We start from the raw sequence: 23,127 nt of genomic DNA on the forward strand, positions 1-23,127 counted from the left end.
CTGTTTCCTGTGTCCCAGGCTCCTGTGTCCCGGGCTCCTGTGTCCTGGGCTCCTGTCTCCTGGGCTCCTGCCTTCCGGGCTCCTGTCTCCTGTGTCCCGGGCTCCTGTGTCCCGGGCTCCTGTTTCCTGGGCTCCTGTCTCCTGGGCTCCTGTGTCCCGGGCTACTGTCTCCCGGGCTCCTGTGTGTCCCAGGCTCCTGTGGCACGGGCTCCTGTCTCCTGGGCTCCTGTGTCCTGGGCTCCTGTGTCCTGGGCTCCTGTGTCCCGGGCTCCTGTGTCCTGGGCTCCTGTCTCCTGGGCTCCTGCCTCCCTGGCTCCTGTCTCCTGTGTCCCGGGCTCCTGTGTCTCGGGCTCCTGTCTCCTGTGTCCAGGGCTCCTGTGTCCCGGGCTCCTGTATCCCGGGCTCCTGTGTCCCGGGCTCCTGCCTCCCGGGCTCCTGTCTCCTGTTTCCCGGGCTCCTGTGTCCCGGGCTCCTGCCTCCCGGGCTCCTGTCTCCTGTGTCCCAGGCTCCTGTGTCCCGGGCTCCTGTGTCCTGGGCTCCTGTGTCCTGGGCTCCTGTGTCCCAGGCTCCTGTGTCCCAGGCTCCTGTGTCCTGGGCTCCTGTGTCTTGGGCTCCTGTCTCCTGGGCTCCTCTGTCCTGTACCCCTGGCTCCTGTGTCCTGGGCTCCTGTCTCCTGGGTTCCTGTGTCCCGGGCTCCTGTGTCCTGGGCTCCTGTGTCCTGGGCTCCTGTGACCCGGGCTCCTGCCTACCGGGCTCCTGTCTCCTGTGTCCCAGGCTCCTGTGTCCAGGGCTCCTGTGTCCTGGGCTCCTGTCTCCTGGGCTCCTGCCTCCCGGGCTCCTGTCTCCTGTGTCCCGGGCTCCTGTGTCCCGGGCTCCTGTTTCCCGGGCTCCTGTCTCCTGGGCTCCTGTCTCCCGGGCTCCTGTCTCCCGGGCTCCTGTGTGTCCCGGGCTCCTGTGGTGCGGGCTCCTGTGTGTCCTGGGCTCCTGTCTCCTGGGCTCCTGTCTCCCGGGTTCCTGTGTCCTGGGCTCCTGTGTCCTGGGCTCCTGTGTCCCGGGCTCCTGTGTCCTGGGCTCCTGTCTCCTGGGCTCCTGCCTCCCTGGCTCCTGTGTCCCGGGCTCCTGTGTCCCGGGCTCCTGTGGACTTCTGTGCCCAGATATCACCAGCTGCTATTATTCTATTGCATCAGCCTAGAAAGCTGGATGGCAACACTGCAGGAATGGTGGCTGTCACCCAGCTTTCCCAGTGCCAGAGGCTGGATACAATGATTCTTATGGTTTCTGCAGCATATTGGGATGAGGGTGTAATAATAGCCGGGGCATCATACAATGAGCTGGGAATGTGGGGGATAATGGAGCCCCCTCTGATCTATATCCAGTGTGGAGGGGCCGGGTATGTGGCTGAGGAATGCCCAGCGTGCTGGGAGGGGGCTGCAGTGTCACAGTCTCTGCCCCTCTGTCTCTGCTCTCACTCTGCAGCTCACAGGGGACAGTAATGGGGACGATTCCCAGGATATTGTACCATGATGGGAGCCTGAGACTGGGACACACTGGGACCAGTGAGATGATTGGTGTACGGTAATGATGACAGTCTGTCTGCTATCTATCTATCTATCTATCTATCTATCTATCTATCTATCTATCTATCTATCTATCTATTATCTATTTCAAGTGCGATTTAAAAATCCTGTATTACATGTAGGAATTGTAGCAGAGCTGAAATAGTAAAATGTGTTATATATGTTACATAGGACTGCAGGTGACATCTACATTATCTGTACTCAGAGAGTTATCACTGTTATATGTGGTGTTACATAGGACTGCAGGTTACATTACTACATTATCTGTACTCAGAGAGATATCACTGTGATATCTGTGGTGTTACATAGGACTGCAGGTGACATCTACTACATTATCTGTACTCAGAGAGTTATCACTGTGTTATCTGTGGTGTTACACAGGACTGCAGGTGACATCTAGTACAATATCTCTACTCAGAGTTATCACTGTGATATCTGTGGTGTTACATAGGACTGCAGGTTACATTACTACATTATCTGTACTCAGAGAGATATCACTGTGATATCTGTGGTGTTACATAGGACTGCAGGTGACATCTACTACATTATCTGTACTCAGAGAGTTATCACTGTGTTATCTGTGGTGTTACATAGGACTGCAGGTGACACCTACTACATTATCTGTACTCAGTTATCACTGTGTTATCTGTGGTGTTACGTAGGACTGCAGGTGACCTCTACTACATTATCTGTACTCAGAGAGTTATCACTGTGTTATCTGTGGTGTTACATAGGACTGCAGGTGACATCTACTACATTATCTGTACTCGGAGAGTTATCACTGTGTTATCTGTGGTGTTACATAGGACTGCAGGTGACATCTACTACATTATCTGTACTCAGAGAGTTATCACTGTGTTATCTGTGTTGTTACATAGGACTGCAGGTGACCTCTACTACATTATCTGTACTCAGAGAGTTATCACTGTGTTATCTGTGGTGTTACATAGGACTGCAGGTGACATCTACTACATTATCTGTACTCAGAGAGATATCAGTGTGTTATCTGTGTTGTTACATAGGACTGCAGGTGACATCTACTACATTATCTGTACTCAGAGAGTTATCACTGTGTTATCTGTGTTGTTACATAGGACTGCAGGTGACATCTACATTATCTGTACTCAGAGAGATATCAGTGTGTTATCTGTGGTGTTACATGGGACTGCAGGTTGCCGTTCGCTCTTTTACATTTTGCAGTATAGCTTTCTTCTCGGTGGAATAGATGTGGGCTCGGATCTCTGTCTCTGGTTCTTTTCCGCACTTCTGGGGCAGATACTTTGTATTGATGCTGATTCGCCTCTTCTGTATCCGCTGATGGATGATACAATGTGACAGATCTGGACGTTCCGTGGATCTCATGGATCTTCACTCTTTTTGCCGTTAGTCTGTGATTTGTTTGGGGGTGAGCTGTGATTGGGTAACTGGCTATGGGTGGTCTCTGTTCCTCGGGGGTGGATTAAGATTAACACCGCCCTGGAAGTAATGTACTACTACTGACAGCTCCAGCTGTGGCTGCACTACCGCCCCCATCATCTCACATGGCTGATTATACAAGTGACCTCCCGACACATGAGGTACCGAGAGCCTCAGAAACAGCCTGAATATAGAGAGCCACTGGATGAGGGGCGAAGTAATCCAGCCCCATAATCCCGCTGACACCATAGACAGTGACTGGGGGAGAGGAGGGAGCACACTGCATTATGTGGGAGAAAACTGCAGTAGCCATAGACAGGCAGACGTACCACAGGTCCCAGCAGGCGGTGTCCTGTGTCATCGATGAATGCCATTATACAAGGACTGGTCTAATACAGAGATGTGCGATATTCCAGATGCGGACATCCCACCACAGGGCCACATGAGGTCTGGCATTGTCCTGCATTAGGAGCAACCCAGGGCCAACCGCACCAGCATATGGTCTCACAGGGGGTCTGAGGATCTCATCTCGGTACCTAATGGCGGTCAGGCTACCTCTGGTGAGCACATGGAGGGTTGTGCCGCCCTCCAAAGAAATGCCACCCCACACCATTACTGACCCACTGCCAAACCAGTCAGGCTGAAGGATGTTGCAGGCAGCAGATCGCTCTCCACGGCGTCTGCAGACTCTGTCACATCTGTCACATGTGCTCAGTGTGAACCTGCTCTCATCTGTGAAGAGCACAGGGCGCCAGTAGTGAATTTGCCAATCCTGGTGTTCTGTGGCAAATGCCAAGCGTCCTGCACGGTGTTGGGCTGTGAGCACAACCCCCATCTGTGGACATCGGGCACTCAGACCATCCTCATGGAGTCGGTTTCTAACCGTTTGTGCAGACACATGCACATTTGTGGCCTGCTGGAGGTCATTTTGCAGGGCTCTGGCAGTGCTCCTCCTGTTCCTCCTTGCACAAAGGCTGAGGTAGCGGTCCTGCTGCTGGGTTGTTGCCCACTTAGGGCCCCCTCCACATCTCCTGGTGTACTGACCTGTCTCCTGGTAGCACCTCCAGCCTCTGGACACTACGCTGACAGACACCGCAAACCTTCTTGCCACAGCTCACGTTGATGTGCCATCCTGGATGAGCTGCACTACCTGAGCCACTTGTGTGGGTTGTAGACACCACCTCATGCTACTGTACAGTACCTCTAGGGGTGAGAGCAATGACAAAATGCAAAAGTGACCAAAACAGCCAAAAAAGATTAAAACAGAGAAATGGTCTGTGGTCACCCCCTGCAGAACCGCTCCTTTATTGAGGGTGACTTGCAAATTGCCGACCATTTCTACCTGTTGTCTGTTCCTTTTGTACAATAGCAGGAGGAATTCATTCACAATCTGTGTTGTCTCATAACTGGACAGGCTGAATTCACAGAAGTGACTGATTTGGAGTTACATTGTGGTTGTTTAAGTGTTCCCTTTATTTTTTTGAGCAGTGTATACCGGTATATATGTCACATATCTGTGATATGCCATGGACTTTCATAGCCCCCAACCTGCATGTGCCCATCCATCCTTCTTACAGTCCCTATCCCTATTTTCTACTGTACATTTGCTTTGGCAAAAATAATGTTTATTTGGTCCTGCCAATAAAGCTTTGAATTCAAATTTATATATGTGTCCTTCTGTATTATCTATCTATCTATCTATCTATCTATCTATCTATCTATCTATCTATCTATCTATCTATCTATCATCTAACTATTATCTATTATCTATCTATCTACAGTACAGACCAAAAGTTTGGACACACCTTCTCATTTAAAGATTTTTCTGTATTTTCATGACTATGAACATTGTACATTCACACTGAAGGCATCAAAACTGAATTAACACATGTGGAATTATATACTTAACAAAAAAGTGTGAAACAACTGAAATTATGTCTTATATTCTAGGTTCTTCAAAGTAGCCACCTTTTGCTTTGATGACTGCTTTGCACACTCTTGGCATTCTCTTGATCAGCTTCAAGAGGTAGTCACCGGGAATGGTCTTCCAACAATCTTGAAGGAGTTCCCAGAGATGTTTAGCACTTGTTGGCCCTTTTGCCTTCACGCTGCGGTCCAGCTCACCCAAAACCATCTCGGTTAGGTTCAGGTCTGGTGACTGTGGAGGCCAGGTCATCTGGGGTAGCACCCATCACTCTCCTTCTTGGTCAAATAGCCCTTACACAGCCTGGAGGTGTGTTTGGGGTCATTGTCCCATTGAAAAATAAATGATGGTCCAACTAAACGCAAACCGGATGGAATAGCATGCCGCTGCAAGATGCTGTGGTAGCCATGCTGGTTCAGTATGCCTTCAATTTTGAATAAATCCCCAACAGTGTCACTAGCAAAGCACCCCCACACCATCACACCTCCTCCTCCATGCTTCATGGTGGGAACCAGGCATGTAGAGTCCATCCGTTCACCTTTTCTGCGTCGCACAAAGACATGGTGGTTGAAACCAAAGATCTCAAATTTGGACTCATCAGACCAAAGCACAGATTTCCACTGGTCTAATGTCCATTCCTTGTGTTCTTTAGCCCAAACAAGTCTGTTCTGCTTGTTGCCTGTCCGTAGCAGTGGTTTCCTAGCAGCTATTTTACCATGAAGGCCTGCTGCACAAAGTCTCCTCTTAACAGTTGTTGTAGAGATGTGTCTGCTGCCAGAACTCTGTGTGGCATTGACCTGGTCTCTAATCTGAGCTGCTGTTAACCTGCGATTTTTGAGGCTGGTGACTCGGATAAACTTATCCTCAGAAGCAGAGGTGACTCTTGGTCTTCCTTTCCTGGGGCGGTCCTCATGTGAGCCAGTTTCTTTGTAGCGCTTGATGGTTTTTGCCACTGCACTTGGGGACACTTTCAAAGTTTGACCTTCATTTAAACTAATGATGGCCACTTGTTTTTCTTTACTTAGCTGCTTTTTTCCTGCCATAATACAAATTCTAACAGTCTATTCAGTAGGACTATCAGCTGTGTATCCACCAGACTTCTGCTCAACACAACTGATGGTCCCAACCCCATTTATAAGGCAAGAAATCCCACTTATTAAACCTGACAGGGCACACCTGTGAAGTGAAAACCATTCCCGGTGACTACTTCTTGAAGCTCATGAAGAGAATGACAAGAGTGTGCAAAGCAGTCATCAAAGCAAAAGGTGGCTACTTTGAAGAACCTAGAATATAAGACATAATTTCAGTTGTTTCACACTTTTTTGTTAAGTATATAATTCCACATGTGTTAATTCATAGTTTTGATGCCTTCAGTGTGAATGTACAGTTTTCATAGTCATGAAAATACAGAAAAATCTTTAAATGAGAACGTGTCCAAACTTTTGGTCTGTACTCTATCTATCTATCTATCTATCTATCTATCTATCTATTATCTATCTATCTATATATCTATTATCTCTATTATCTATCTATTATCTGTCTATCTATCTATTATCTATCTATCATCTAACTATTATCTATTATCTATCTATTGTCTATCATCTATCTGTATCTGTCTATCTAGGTTGTTGAGTCTCGGAGAATTTCTCAGGGGGCTGGACACTTCTTCCATCTCACTATATGGGGCAATTGTGTCTGTATAGTTCAGAATCACTATTCTTACTGTAACCCCTTCACTCCTATCTGGAAAAGTAGTCCTATGTAAATCCTGAGCTAGTACAATATGATAATTCCCCTTCCCCTAAGGATTGTAATGGCACTAAGACCTGTAATTAAATATCTCCTGTGATATCAGCAGTTTTTTGATAGAATATTGTAGATTTGCTGCAGCTGCACAGTGGTCCTAAGTGTCAGTTGGGGGCTCATCTGACATCAGCTTGGGATGGGGGGCCTGACCTGGATGGGGGTCATATCAAGGCTCTGAATATCATTTTCTCTAGATATTGCCCTGTGATCATTGTCTATGATACATTGTTGCATATCTGTAATTTCTACCATTGTTGCAGCTGTCACAGCTGCCTCCAGAAGTCACACTTCCAGTGCCCACCCCGTGCCCCTCTCTGAGCCCTTCTCCAGGAGTGCCAGCCTTCTTTTCCCGGCCGGGCCGTTGCTGACATAAGCGGGCAGCGTCTGCAGCCTTCTCCTGAGAGCTGGCACCGCTCTGCCCTGCTCCGGGCCAGGTTTCTGTGGAGATCTGCTGCAGTACACAAACCCCGCGTGTTCCAGGATCTCCACTCAGGAAATCATTTATGTTCTTCAATGGGGAATCGTGGCCAATTCTAAAGTCTCCACTTCTCCAGGGACCAGGACTCGGCTCAACACAAACCCGGCATCTGGGCCGGATCTTCTCTAGGATTTCCCACATCACGCTCAGATTCCATTCAACAATCTCATGGATTTGAGGAATATCCAGCGCTCACCCCACTATAGGCATCAGAGCTGGGTATGAGGACATGGCACCACATCCAGAGCAGTAAGTGCTGCAGATAGGGCAAAGAGGTAAGGACCTGGGGTATCACTAATGTATCACTAGTGTAGAGCAAATGTATCACTAGTGTAGAGCAAATGTGTCACTAGTGTATGACTAATGTAGAGCAAATGTATCACTAGTGTATCACTAGTGTAGAGCAAATGTATCACTAGTGTAGAGCAAATGTATCACTAGTGTATCACTAATGTAGAGCAAATGTATCACTAGTGTATCACTAGTGTAGAGCAAATGTATCACTAGTGTATCACTAATGTAGAGCAAATGTATCACTAGTGTATCACTAATGTAGAGCAAATGTATCACTAGTGTATCACTAATGTAGAGCAAATGTATCACTAGTGTATCACTAGTGTAGAGCAAATGTATCACTAGTGTAGAGCAAAGGTATCACTAGTGTATCACTAGTGTAGAGCAAATGTATCACTAGTGTAGAGCAAATGTATCACTAGTGTATCACTAATGTAGAGCAAATGTATCACTAGTGTAGAGAAAATGTATCACTAGTGTATCACTAATGTAGAGCAAATGTATCACTAGTGTAGAGCAAAGGTATCACTAGTGTATCACTAGTGTAGAGCAAATGTATCACTAGTGTAGAGCAAATGTATAACTAGTGTATCACTAATGTAGAGCAAATGTATCACTAGTGTAGAGCAAATGTATCACTAGTGTATCACTAATGTAGAGCAAATGTATCACTAGTGTAGAGAAAATGTATCACTAGTGTATCACTAATGTAGAGCAAATGTATCACTAGTGTAGAGCAAAGGTATCACTAGTGTATCACTAGTGTAGAGCAAATGTATCACTAGTGTAGAGCAAATGTATAACTAGTGTATCACTAATGTAGAGCAAATGTATCACTAGTGTAGAGCAAATGCATCACTAGTGTATCACTAATGTAGAGCAAATGTATAACTAGTGTATCACTAGTGTAGAGCAAATGTATAACTAGTGTATCACTAATGTAGAGCAAATGTATCACTAGTGTATCACTAATGTAGAGCAAATGTATCACTAGTGTATCACTAATGTAGAGCAAATGTATCACTAGTATATCACTAATGTAGAGCAAATGTATTACTAGTGTATCACTAATGTAGAGCAAATGTATCACTAGTGTATCACTAATATAGAGCGAATGTATCACTAGTGTATCACTAATGTAGAGCAAATGTATAACTAGTGTATCACTAATGTAGAGCAAATGTATCACTAGTGTATCACTAATGTAGAGCAAATGTATCACTAGTGTATCACTAATATAGAGCAAATGTATCACTAGTGTATCACTAATGTAGAGCAAATGTATCACTAGTGTATCACTAAGGTAGAGCAAATGTATAACTAGTGTATTACTAATGTAGAGCAATTGTATCACTAGTATAGAGCAAATGTATCACTAATGTAGAGCAAGTGTATCACTACTGTATCACTTATGTAGAACAAATGTATCACTAGTGTATCACTAATGTAGAACAAATATATCACTAGTGTATCACTAATGTAGAGCAAATGTATCACTAGTGTATCACTAATATAGAGCAAATGTATCACTAGTGTATCACTAATATAGAGCAAATGCATCACTAGTGTATCACTAATGTAGAGCAATTATATCACTAGTGTAGAGCAAATGTATCACTAGTGTATCACTAATGTAGAACAAATGTATCACTAATGTAGATCAAATGTATCACTAGTGTAGAGCAAATGTATAACTAGTGTCACTAATGTAGAGCAAGGTGTATCAGTAGTATAGAGGGAGTGTATCACTAGTGTGAGGCAGTGACCGGTGTCACGAGTAGGGGTTGCTGTGTTCGCCCCAGGATGCGCACAGGCGTATTGAGGTCATGAGAGTGCATTGCAGTCACAGGCGTAGCTGTGATTGCAGTGCAGACTAAAAATAAGTGTTAGTCTCGGGCATGTCAGTATCCAAGGCAGAGTTGGGATAAACTGCTCTGGGGTTTTTGTATTTTGAAATAGACTGCAGGATGGTAGTCGTGCAGTCCGTTTCATTCCAGGCCGAGTTTTCCATGTGGCTGAAGGCCACAGATCCCAGTTAAAATCCCTGCACTAAAGGGTTTGGGTGTGACAGAGTCAGTATCAGTCTGGCGTATGCTAGAGGGCAGAGCAATCTGCTCTGCAGAGCTCCTGTGTGAGGCAACACAGGCAAGCGGAGCCAGGCAGCCAGGGGAGCTGAGACGCCTGGCACCCACAGCTTACACAGCGGTGCAGTTGCCCACGGTAACTGGTCAGACGAGGACTGGCATGTTTAGTGACTGTAAACTGAAGGATATTGTGTACTGTGTAAAGCTGTAAGTAAAGAGACATTAACACGACGGTGCAGTCACCCATGGCAAAAAGTCAGCAATGGACTGGCGTGTTTAGTGACTAATCCAGAGGATATGTGCAATCTGGAGGATACCGGGTACCATGTAGTGCTGTGAATTGGACATTATTGGTGTATACTGGTGTGAATTGGATGTTAATGCTGTGAAGTAAACTCATTAAAAGAGACTTTGATTTGGAATTCTGTTGGGTCACTGCCTCATCACTACATAAGTGTGCTACCACTGCACTACACTAGTGTAGAGGGAGTGCATCACTAGTATAGAAGGAGTGCATCACTAGTATAGAAAGAGTGTATCACTAGTATAGAAGGAGTGCATCACTAGTATAGAAGGAGTGCATCACTAGTATAGAAGGAGTGCATCACTAGTATAGAAGGAGTGCATCACTAGTATAGAAGGAGTGAATCACTAGTATAGAAGGAGTGCATCACTAGTGTAGAGGGAGTGCATCACTAGTATAGAAGGAGTTCATCACTAGTATAGAAGGAGTGTATCACTAGTGTAGAGGGAGTGCATCACTAGTATAGAAGGAGTGCATCACTAGTATAGAAGGAGTGTATCACTAGTATAGAAGGAGTGCATCACTAGTATAGAAGGAGTGTATCACTAGTGTAGAGGGAGTGTATCACTAGTGTAGATAGCGTGCATCACTAGTGTAGATAGCGTGCATCACTAGTATAGAAGGAGTGCATCACTAGTATAGAAGGAGTACATCACTAGTATAGAAGGAGTGTATCATTAGTATAGAAGGAGTGCATCACTAGTATAGAAGGAGTGCATCACTAGTATAAAAGGAGTGCATCACTAGTATAAAAGGAGTGCATCACTAGTATAGAAGGAGTGCATCACTAGTGTAGAGGGAGTGCATCACTAGTATAGAAGGAGTGTATCACTAGTGTAGAGGGAGTGTATCACTAGTATAGAAGGAGTGTATCACTAGTATAGAAGCAGTGCATCGCTAGTATAGAAGGAGTGCATCACTAGTGTAGAGGGAGTGCATCACTAGTATAGAAGGAGTGTATCACTAGTGTAGAGGGAGTGTATCACTAGTATAGAAGGAGTGCATCACTAGTATTGAAGGAGTGTATCACTAGTATAGAAGGAGTGTATCACTAGTGTAGAGGGAGTGCATCACTAGTATAGAAGGAGTGTATCACTAATGTAGATGGCGTGCATCACTAGTATAGAAGGAGTGTATCACTAGTGTAGATGGCGTGCATCACTAGTATAGAAGGAGTGTATCACTAGTGTAGATGGCGTGCATCACTAGTATAGAAGGAGTGCATCACTAGTATAGAAGGAGTGTATCACTAGTATAGAAGGAGTGTATCACTAGTGTAGATGGCGTGCATCACTAGTATAGAAGGAGAGTATCACTAGTATAGAAGGAGTGCATCACTAGTGTAGAGGGAGTGCATCACTAGTATAGAAGGAGTGTATCACTAGTGTAGATGGCGTGCATCACTAGTATAGAAGGAGTGCATCACTAGTATAGAAGGAGTGTATCACTAGTATAGAAGGAGTGTATCACTAGTGTAGATGGCGTGCATCACTAGTATAGAAGGAGAGTATCACTAGTGTAGAGGGAGTGTATCACTAGTGTAGAGGGAGTGCATCACTAGTATAGAAGGAGTGTATCACTAGTTGCACTCGTTTGAAGTTATAATAAACTTTTTTTTATTTCAGTTATCATTAAGAAGGACCTGTCATCAGATTTTCCTGTACAATCTGCATCATAGACCTGATAAGGCTTACTTATCTATGTCCACTTATCCATTCCTGTGAAAATCCATGTCAGGAAAGCTGCATAATCCTGATAGTAAAATCGACATTGTGAGTTCAGCTATAGGCTGAGATCTCGTGTCTCCAGTGGATTCTGCCTTTGCTCACATTGCCTGACTGACAGCTTGTACTGGACAGTGTGAGATTTCAGCAACAGCAAGGAGGATGGGCACTGAAGAGCTGTCAATCACGCTGGGTGGGTGGAGATTCAGCATCGGCAGAGGCGAGGGACACGAGTGTTTGTATTGTACAATCTGGTGACAGTTCCATCTTGGCAGCTGAGCCTGGCTATTCCCCTAACTGCACTTTTGTCTCCTGATCCGGACCCTCTGTTTCTTTAGTTACTGACCCGGATAGTCTGACTTTCCTTGTCTCAGGGTTGCTCATCCAGTCACCAGCCACCTTGTGAACGCACACCGAGTAATCCTGTTGTACGTCCAGATCCCTGTGTAGGGCTAAAAGGTTCTTCCCACATTCATATTATTTTTTTACAAAGCCACAGACTTGATAATATACAAACTGAACCCAGCACAATGATTCTATCTTGTAACTGTGTTTGTTACCTGCGGCTGAGAGAACAGTGATGTCAAACGGCAGATGCCACTTTATTGATGCATATGGCAGAGGATTTTCTTCTTTCATATGCAACAACAGAGCATTATTGTCAGGTTCAAATCACTGATCCCTCAGCAGCAGCTCAAATCCTCTTAGCCCCCTACATACAGCTCCATCCTGCAGTATATCACTTCTCTCAGTCCCCTTTATACAGCCCCATCCTACAATATATCCTCTCTGCCCCTATACACAGCCCTTTCCTTCAGTATATAATACTTCTCAGACCCCTGTATACAGTGCCTTTTCTGCACTACATTTCTCCTCTCAGTCCCCTGTATACAGCCCCATCCTGCAGAACATCATTCCTCTTAGTTACCAGCACACCCACCGCAGCCTAAGTCTTGTAGCTACAAGCCACAATCATCCCCCCTGCTCCACCGTGCTGGACAGTGGGTATGGGGAGATTGGACTGACATGCCGTTTGGTTTTCACCAGTGGTTCCTCAGGGTATTATAGTGAAACATCTCCACTTTCTTCCAAAAGACATTGTTCCAGAATTCCAGAAGTCTTGTAGTTTGCTGAAATGCAATGCTTCCACACAATCTACACTTGTTCAGCTTTTTTCTGATTGTACTGTCATAAACAACAACATTTAACAAGTTAACTGAAGCCTTTAGAGTCTGAGCTCTAGCTCTTGGGTTTTTCTCATTTTCTCTGCGTAGTACTCACTCTGACTTTGTGGAGAGTTTTTTTGGGGGCATCCACTTCTAGGAAGATTGCCAGCTGTTTTGAATGATTTCTGCTTATGAATAATCCTTCTCACCTTAGAATGATGTGCTCCGCATTGTTTGGAAATGACACTACAAACACTAACAGATTGATGGGCCGCACTCATTTCTCTAAGATAATTGTTGATGTACTTGCTCCTTGCCTGGTTGATCCAGACCAGCAAATTGGCAAATCTTCTGCTTTTATAGCAGTGAACACATTTGCTGATGAGCAGTTAATCACGGGCGTCCCCTCTCAGCTCCCATGCCAGCAGTCGCGGTGGACTCGTCACACATGGCTTCAGCATCATGCTTCAGTGTTTGGTAAATAAATAATGACACAATGTAACTTGTGTTGTTCATCTGATGTTGTAGTTACCTCGTCTAATAACCTTCTAAGGACCAGATAGTTATTTTTTTATTATGTCTCAATACATAAAACCATAACCCCTCATGACTCTGATATATACGCGACATTTTATAACCTGTCCTGTAATAACCAGGGGTTGTATCATGGTTGTGGCTCCTTATACATTTATACATAGTGCGTCTTGTAGCTTCTGATAGTATTTCACTTCTCTGACCAGTATCTGAGTGGCTACATAGAGTGCTTCTAGAATATTCATGGAAGCACAGAGTATTTCAGGAGAGAAGTGAGCTGATCTTATGGCATGGAACGAGCACAATCCACAGCAGCACAGAGTATGTCAGGAAAGCAATGTGCTGACCTTCTCAGAGGTCTGACAGTTACCGACGGGCAGTGACCAGCAGCACAGAGTATGTCAGGAAAGCAATGTGCTGACAGTTACCGATGGGCAGTGACCAGCAGCACAGAGTACTTCAGAGGACGAGCCTCTCGGCTTTGCTCACTGTCCTGGCCCTGGACTCGGTTGGTCACATTACACTGGCTGCTTGGTGATCGGTCGCTCCGGGTCCTGTGTCTGCTGGTGCTGATATAACTCTCAATTCCTTTAATACCCCTCTATGGGCACAGCGGATCATATGGGAGATCTGGACGATGGATCACGTGGGAGATCTGGACAATGGATCACGTGGGAGATCTGGATGATGGATGACGTGGGAGATCTGGATGATGGATCATGTGGGAGATCTGGACAATGGATCACACGAGATATCTAGATGCTGGATCACATGGGAGATCTGAACAGTGGATCACATGGGAAATCTGGATGGTGGATCACATGGCAGATCTGGATGATGGATCACATGGGAGATCTGGATGATGGATCTCATGGGAGAACTGGATGGTGGATCACATGGGAGATCTGGATGGTGGATCACATGGGAGATGTGAACGATGGATCATGTGGGAGAACTGGATGTTGGATCACGTGGGATATCTAGATGCTGGATCACATGGGAAATATGGACGGCGGATTATGTGGGAGATCTGGATGGTGGATCACATGGGAGACTGTCCACAGTTGCATTATTCATCAGGCAGAAAAGGCAGCAATGAATTGTCCTTTGTGCGGCGGTTGTGGGTGACCGATGCATAGACGTGATTCATGAGTGATAATTGGCCATTTATGTCATTAATGTGACGGAGGCGAAGGGAAATGGTGAAGATATTGTAATGCAGAGAAACTGTGATCTAAAGAACAATCTGACACTCGTGGTACAGGATAATGACACTGACACTCGGGGTACAGGATAATGACACTGACACTCGGGGTACAGGATAATGACACTGACACTGGGGGTACAGGATAATGACACTGACACTGGGGGTACAGGATAATGTCACTGACACTCGGGGTACAGGATAATGACACTGACACTCGGGGTACAGGATAATGACACTGACACTGGGGGTACAGGATAATGACACTGACACTGGGGGTACAGGATAATGACACTGACACTGGGGGTACAGGATAATGTCACTGACACTGGGGGTACAGGATAATGACACTGACACTGGGGGTACAGGATAATGACACTGACACTGGGGGTACAGGATAATGACACTGACACTGGGGGTACAGGATAATGACACTGACACTGGGGGTACAGGATAATGACACTGACACTGGGAGTACAGGATAATGACACTGACACTGGGGGTACAGGATAATGACACTGACACTGGGGGTACAGGATAATGACACTGACACTCGGGGTACAGGATAATGACACTGGGGGTGCAGGATAATGACACTGACACTGGGGGTACAGGATAATGACACTGACACTGGGGGTACAGGATAATGACACTGACACTGGGGGTACAGGATAATGACACTGACACTCGGGGTACAGGATAATGACACTGACACTGGGGGTACAGGATAATGACACTGACACTGGGGGTACAGGATAATGACGCTGACACTCGGGGTACAGGATAATGACACTGACACTCGGGGTACAGGATAATGACACTGACACTGGGGGTACAGGATAATGACACTGACACTGGGGGTACAGGATAATGACACTGACACTGGGGTACAGGATAATGACACTGACACTGGGGGTACAGGATAATGACACTGACACTGGGGGTACAGGATAATGACACTGACACTCGGGGTACAGGATAATGACACTGACACTGGGGGTACAGGATAATGACACTGACACTCGGGGTACAGGATAATGACACTGACACTCGGGGTACGGGATAATGACACTGACACTCGGGGTACAGGATAATGACACTGACACTCGGGGTACAGGATAATGACACTGACACTGGGGGTACAGGATAATGACACTGACACTGGGGGTACAGGATAATGACACTGACACTCGGGGTACAGGATAATGACACTGACACTGGGGGTACAGGATAATGACACTGACACTGGGGGTACAGGATAATGTCACTGACACTGGGGGTACAGGATAATGACGCTGACACTGGGGGTACAGGATAATGTCACTGACACTCGGGGTACAGGATAATGACACTGACACTGGGGGTACAGGATAATGACGCTGACACTGGGGGTACAGGATAATGTCACTGACACTCGGGGTACAGGATAATGACACTGACACTGGGGGTACAGGATAATGACACTGACACTGGGGGTACAGGATAATGACACTGACACTGGGGGTACAGGATAGTGACACTGACACTCGGGGTACAGGATAATGACACTGACACTGGGGGTACAGGATAGTGACACTGACACTCGGGGTACAGGATAGTGACACTGACACTCGGGGTACAGGATAATGACACTGACACTCGGGGTACAGGATAATGACCCTGACACTGGGGGGTACAGGATAATGACACTGACACTGGGGGTACAGGATAATGACACTGACACTCGGGGTACAGGATAATGACACTGACACTCGGGGTACAGGATAATGACACTGACACTCGGGGTACAGGATAATGACACTGACACTGGGGGTACAGGATAATGACACTGACACTCGGGGTACAGGATAATGACACTGACACTCGGGGTACAGGATAATGACACTGACACTGGGGTACAGGATAATGACACTGACACTGGGGGTACAGGATAATGACACTGACACTCGGGGTACAGGATAATGACACTGACACTGGGGGTACAGGATAATGACACTGACACTCGGGGGTACAGGATAATGACACTGACACTCGGGGTACAGGATAATGACACTGACACTCGGGGTACAGGATAATGACACTGACACTGGGGGTACAGGATAATGACACTGACACTCGGGGTACAGGATAATGACACTCGGGGTACAGGATAATGACACTCGGGGTACAGGATAATGACACTGACACTCGGGGTACAGGATAATGACACTGACACTCGGGGTACAGGATAATGACACTGACACTGGGGGTACAGGATAATGACACTCGGGGTACAGGATAATGACACTCGGGGTACAGGATAATGACACTGACACTCGGGGTACAGGATAATGACACTGACACTCGGGGTACAGGATAATGACACTGACACTCGGGGTACAGGATAATGACACTGACACTGGGGGTACAGGATAATGACACTGACACTGGGGGTACAGGATAATGACACTGACACTGGGGGTACAGGATAATGACACTGACACTGGGGGTACAGGATAATGACACTGACACTGGGGGTACAGGATAATGACGCTGACACAGGGGGTACAGGATAATGACGCTGACACTGGGGGTACAGGATAATGACACTGGGGGTACAGGATAATGACACTGGGGGTACAGGATAATGACACTGACACTCGGGGTACAGGATAATGACACTCGGGGTACAGGATAATGACACTGGGGGTACAGGATAATGACACTGACACTCGGGGTACAGGATAATGACACTGACACTCGGGGTACAGGATAATGACACTCGGGGTACAGAATAATGACACTGACACTGGGGGTACAGGATAATGACGCTGACACTGGGGGTGCAGGATAATGACACTGACACTCGGGGTACAGGATAATGACACTGACACTCGGGGTACAGGATAATGACACTGACACTGGGGGTACAGGATAATGACACTCGGGGTACAGGATAATGACACTGACACTCGGGGTACAGGATAATGACACTGACACTGGGGGTACAGGATAATGACACTCGGGGTACAGGATAATGACACTGACACTGGGGGTACAGGATAATGACACTGACACTCGGGGTACAGGATAATGACACTGGGGGTACAGGATAATGTCACTGACACTGGGGGTACAGGATAATGACGCTGACACTGGGGGTACAGGATAATGACACTGACACTCGGGGTACAGGATAATGACACTGACACTGGGGGTACAGGATAATGACACTGACACTCGGGGTACAGGATAATGACACTGACACTCGGGGTACAGGATAATGACACTGACACTGGGGGTACAGGATAATGACACTCGGGGTACAGGATAATGACACTGACACTGGGGGTACAGGATAATGACACTGACACTCGGGGTACAGGATAATGACACTCGGGGTACAGGATAATGACACTGACACTGGGGGTACAGGATAATGACACTCGGGGTACAGGATAATGACACTGACACTCGGGGTACAGGATAATGACACTGACACTGGGGGTACAGGATAATGACACTGACACTGGGGGTACAGGATAATGACACTGACACTCGGGGTACAGGATAATGACACTGACACTCGGGGTACAGGATAATGACACTGACACTGGGGGTACAGGATAATGACACTGACACTGGGGGTACAGGATAATGACACTGACACTGGGGGTACAGGATAATGACACTGACACTCGGGGTACAGGATAATGACACTGACACTCGGGGTACAGGATAATGACACTGACACTCGGGGTACAGGATAATGACGCTGACACTCGGGGTACAGGATAATGACACTGACACTCGGGGTACAGGATAATGACACTGACACTGGGGGTACAGGATAATGACACTGACACTGGGGGTACAGGATAATGACACTGACACTGGGGGTACAGGATAATGACACTGACACTGGGGTACAGGATAATGACACTGACACTGGGGGTACAGGATAATGACACTGACACTGGGGGTACAGGATAATGACACTGACACTGGGGTACAGGATAATGACACTGACACTGGGGGTACAGGATAATGACAATGACACTGGGGGTACAGGATAATGACACTGACACTGGGGGTACAGGATAATGACACTGACACTGGGGGTACAGGATAATGACACTGACACTGGGGGTACAGGATAATGACACTGACACTGGGGGTACAGGATAATGACGCTGACACTCGGGGTACAGGATAATGACCCTGACACTCGGGGTACAGGATAATGACACTGACACTGGGGGTACAGGATAATGACACTGACACTGGGGTACAGGATAATGACACTGACACTGGGGTACAGGATAATGACACTGACACTGGGGGTACAGGATAATGACACTGACACTGGGGGTACAGGATAATGACACTGACACTCGGGGTACAGGATAATGACACTGACACTGGGGGTACAGGATAATGACACTGACACTGGGGTACAGGATAATGACACTGACACTGGGGGTACAGGATAATGACACCGACACTGGGGGTACAGGATAATGGCACTGACACTGGGGGTACAGGATAATGACACTGACACTCGGGGTACAGGATAATGACACTGACACTGGGGTACAGGATAATGACACTGACACTGGGGGTACAGGATAATGACACGGACACTGGGGGTACAGGATAATGACACTGACACTGGGGGTACAGGATAATGACGCTGACACTGGGGGTACAGGATAATGACACTGACACTGGGGGTACAGGATAATGACGCTGACACTGGGGGTACAGGATAATGACACTGACACTGGGGGTACAGGATAGTGACACTGACACTGGGGGTACAGGATAATGACACTGACACTGGGGGTACAGGATAATGACACTGACACTCGGGGTACAGGATAATGACACTGACACTGGGGTACAGGATAATGACACTGACACTGGGGGTACAGGATAATGACACTGACACTGGGGGTACAGGATAATGACACTGACACTCGGGGTACAGGATAATGACACTGACACTCGGGGTACAGGATAATGACACTGACACTGGGGGTACAGGATAATGACACTGACACTCGGGGTACAGGATAATGACACTGACACTCGGGGTACAGGATAATGACACTGACACTCGGGGTACAGGATAATGACACTGACACTGGGGGTACAGGATAATGACACTGACACTGGGGGTACAGGATAATGACACTGACACTCGGGGTACAGGATAATGACACTGACACTCGGGGTACAGGATAATGACACTGACACTGGGGGTACAGGATAATGACACTGACACTCGGGGTACAGGATAATGACACTGACACTCGGGGTACAGGATAATGACACTGACACTCGGGGTACAGGATAATGACACTGACACTGGGGGTACAGGATAATGACACTAACACTGGGGGTACAGGATAATGACACTGACACTGGGGTACAGGATAATGACACTTACACTCGGGGTACAGGATAATGACACTGGGGGTACAGGATAATGACACTGACACTCGGGGTACAGGATAATGACACTTACACTCGGGGTACAGGATAATGACACTGGGGGTACAGGATAATGACACTGACACTCGGGGTACAGGATAATGACACTTACACTCGGGGTACAGGATAATGACACTGGGGGTACAGGATAATGACACTGACACTCGGGGTACAGGATAATGACACTTACACTCGGGGTACAGGATAATGACACTGGGGGTACAGGATAATGACACTGACTCTCGGGGTACAGGATAATGACACTGACACTGGGGGTACAGGATAATGACACTGACACTGGGGGTACAGGATAATGACACTAACACTGGGGGTACAGGATAATGACACTGGGGGTACAGGATAATGACACTGACACTCGGGGTACAGGATAATGACACTGACACTCGGGGTACAGGATAATGACACTGACACTGGGGGTACAGGATAATGACACTGACACTGGGGGTACAGGATAATGACACTGACACTCGGGGTACAGGATAATGACACTCGGGGTACAGGATAATGACACTGACACTCGGGGTACAGGATAATGACACTTACACTCGGGGTACAGGATAATGACACTGGGGGTACAGGATAATGACACTGACTCTCGGGGTACAGGATAATGACACTGACACTGGGGGTACAGGATAATGACACTGACACTGGGGGTACAGGATAATGACACTAACACTGGGGGTACAGGATAATGACACTGGGGGTACAGGATAATGACACTGACACTCGGGGTACAGGATAATGACACTGACACTCGGGGTACAGGATAATGACACTGACACTGGGGGTACAGGATAATGACACTGACACTGGGGGTACAGGATAATGACACTGACACTCGGGGTACAGGATAATGACACTTACACTCGGGGTACAGGATAATGACACTGACACTGGGGGTACAGGATAATGACACTGACACTGGGGGTACAGGATATTGACACTGACACTGGGGGTACAGGATAATGACACTGACACTCGGGGTACAGGATAATGACACTGACACTGGGGGTACAGGATAATGACACTGACACTGGGGGTACAGGATAATGACACTGACACTCGGGGTACAGGATAATGACGCTGACACTCGCGGTACAGGATAATGACGCTGACACTCGGGGTACAGGATAATGACGCTGACACTGGGGGTACAGGATAATGACGCTGACACTCGGGTGCAGGGTAATGGGGGCTGACAGTTGAGGACCCCTTGCCTCATTGCTCGGCCTGTTATCACATTACTCTTCACTTGTGGCGCTCTCTGGGCGGCCATTGTTATCAGGACATGACAGTTTCTCCGTCGCCTTTTCCACAATTTATTTCTGTGTTTTTATATGTAAATTTCTCGTTTTTCCTCGGTAACGATGCGTCTTGTGAGTCGCTGATTGTCACCCGCAGAATATTCGCCTCTGTGTCTCCGGGCCGCAGCGTCCCCCATTGTGTAGCTGGACATAGTGGGGCGATGATGGGGTTTAGGAGACGTAAATCTTTTTTTCATTCCTTTATGTGAGTTCTGAGACGCCGCCATCAATCAGGTGACATAAAAGTGACTTATTGGGGAGGTTTGCAGCTATTGTGGCCCCCCACCAGTGTTCCCAGCCTGCCCCAGCCATGAACCTGATGATCGGGGGGTCTCTGAGGCTGAGGAGGAGACTTGGGGGTATCTGGGCTCTTCTGTCAGACAAGGGGGGCAGCGCAGTGTTACATTGTTACAAATGTGTAAATATGGAGCAGCTTGTCCTGGAGTTTTGGTCACTTCTGTTTCGGGGGACGCTGCGTCCCGACCAGTGTGGGGGATGTCGCCCCCAGAGAGGATGCGGTGCAGAGTTTATGGAATGAGTCTGCCCAGAAATATAGATGTTAAATAGCCCCCCCGAGTTCCTCTGTCTGTAGGATTGCCACTTAACCAGGACAGATTTATGGAAATATACCCCAGATCCAAGTGTTGGAGACATCCCAGTCCCAAATTGTAGGACCCATTCTGACAGTTCACACCCATTTAACGTAAATCTGCACAATTGCAGTCCCAGTTGCAGGAATTTTGGGAGAGGCGGGGGATTAGTTACTGATGCCAGGGTCGGAGGGATTTGTGTTATCCGGAGCCGAGGACCATGATGGCGACCACTGTGGTATATTCAGCCCAGACAGAAGTTCTAAAGCCTGAAAAGGTTAAACCGGGGTGAAAATAAATGGATATTAATACCTTGTGGGGGTAAAAATAGAAAGGTTGCAAAACTCATCAACGCCGGGTAACACCTGGTGACAGACAGGAGGCGCTATATATACGGTGTGTGTGTATACATATACAGTATATGGACATATTAACACGCATACATACAGTTATATGAAAAAGTTTGGGCACCCCTATTAATCTTAATCTTAATGTTTTATAAAAATGTTTTTTTTGCAACAGCTATTTCAGTTTCATATATCTAATAACTGTTGGACACAGTAATGTTTCTGCCGTGAAATGAGGTTTATTGTACTAACAGAAAATGTGCAATCTGCATTCAAACAAAATTTGACAGGTGCATAAGTATGGGCACCCTTATCATTTTCATGTTTTAAATACTCCTACCTACTTTTTACTGACTTACTAAAGCACTTTTTTTGGTTTTGTAACCTCATTGAGCTTTGAACTTCATAGCCAGGTGTATGCAATCATGAGAAAAGCTACTTAAAGTGGCCACTTGCAAGTTGTTCTCCTGTTTGAATCTCCTCTGAAGACTGGCATCATGGGCTCCTCAAAACAACTGTCAAATGATCTGAAAACAAAGATTATTCAACATAGTTGTTCAGGGGAAGGATACAAAAAGCTGTCTCAGAGATTTAACCTGTCAATTTCCACTGTGAGGAACATAGTAAGGAAATGGAAGAACACAGGTACAGTTCTTGTTAAGGCCAGAAGTGGCAGGCCAAGAAAAACATCAGAAAGGCAGAGAAGAAGAATGGTGAGATCAGTCAAGGACAATCCTCAGACCACCTCCATAGAGCTGCAGCATCAACTTGCTGCAGATGGTGTCACTGTGCATCGGTCAACTATACAACGCACTTTGCACAAGGAGAAGCTGTATGGGAGAGTGATGCGAAAGAAGCCGTTTCTGCAAGCACGCC

At 46.8% G+C, this 23,127-nt stretch overlaps 1 protein-coding gene across 6 annotated transcripts in view; it reads left to right on the forward strand.

Moving 5' to 3' along the window:
• DAAM2 (dishevelled associated activator of morphogenesis 2) overlaps positions 1-23,127 on the forward strand; it is a 281,131-nt gene that overhangs the window by 59,826 nt on the left and 198,178 nt on the right. Inside the window, exon 1 of one of the 6 annotated variants that reach the window (XM_077282014.1) lies at positions 1,450-1,575. The exons of 3 other annotated variants lie outside the window; for them this stretch is intronic. The gene's annotated coding sequence lies outside the window, so the exon portion shown is untranslated. Of the gene's footprint in view, positions 1-1,449; positions 1,576-7,257; positions 7,477-23,127 lie in introns of those variants that run through there. 2 more of the 6 variants (XM_077282015.1, XM_077282016.1) reach the window with 2 other exon arrangements.

Source organism: Ranitomeya variabilis, chromosome 2 (assembly GCF_051348905.1).
Source record: "Ranitomeya variabilis isolate aRanVar5 chromosome 2, aRanVar5.hap1, whole genome shotgun sequence".
Lineage (NCBI taxonomy): Eukaryota > Metazoa > Chordata > Amphibia > Anura > Dendrobatidae > Ranitomeya > Ranitomeya variabilis.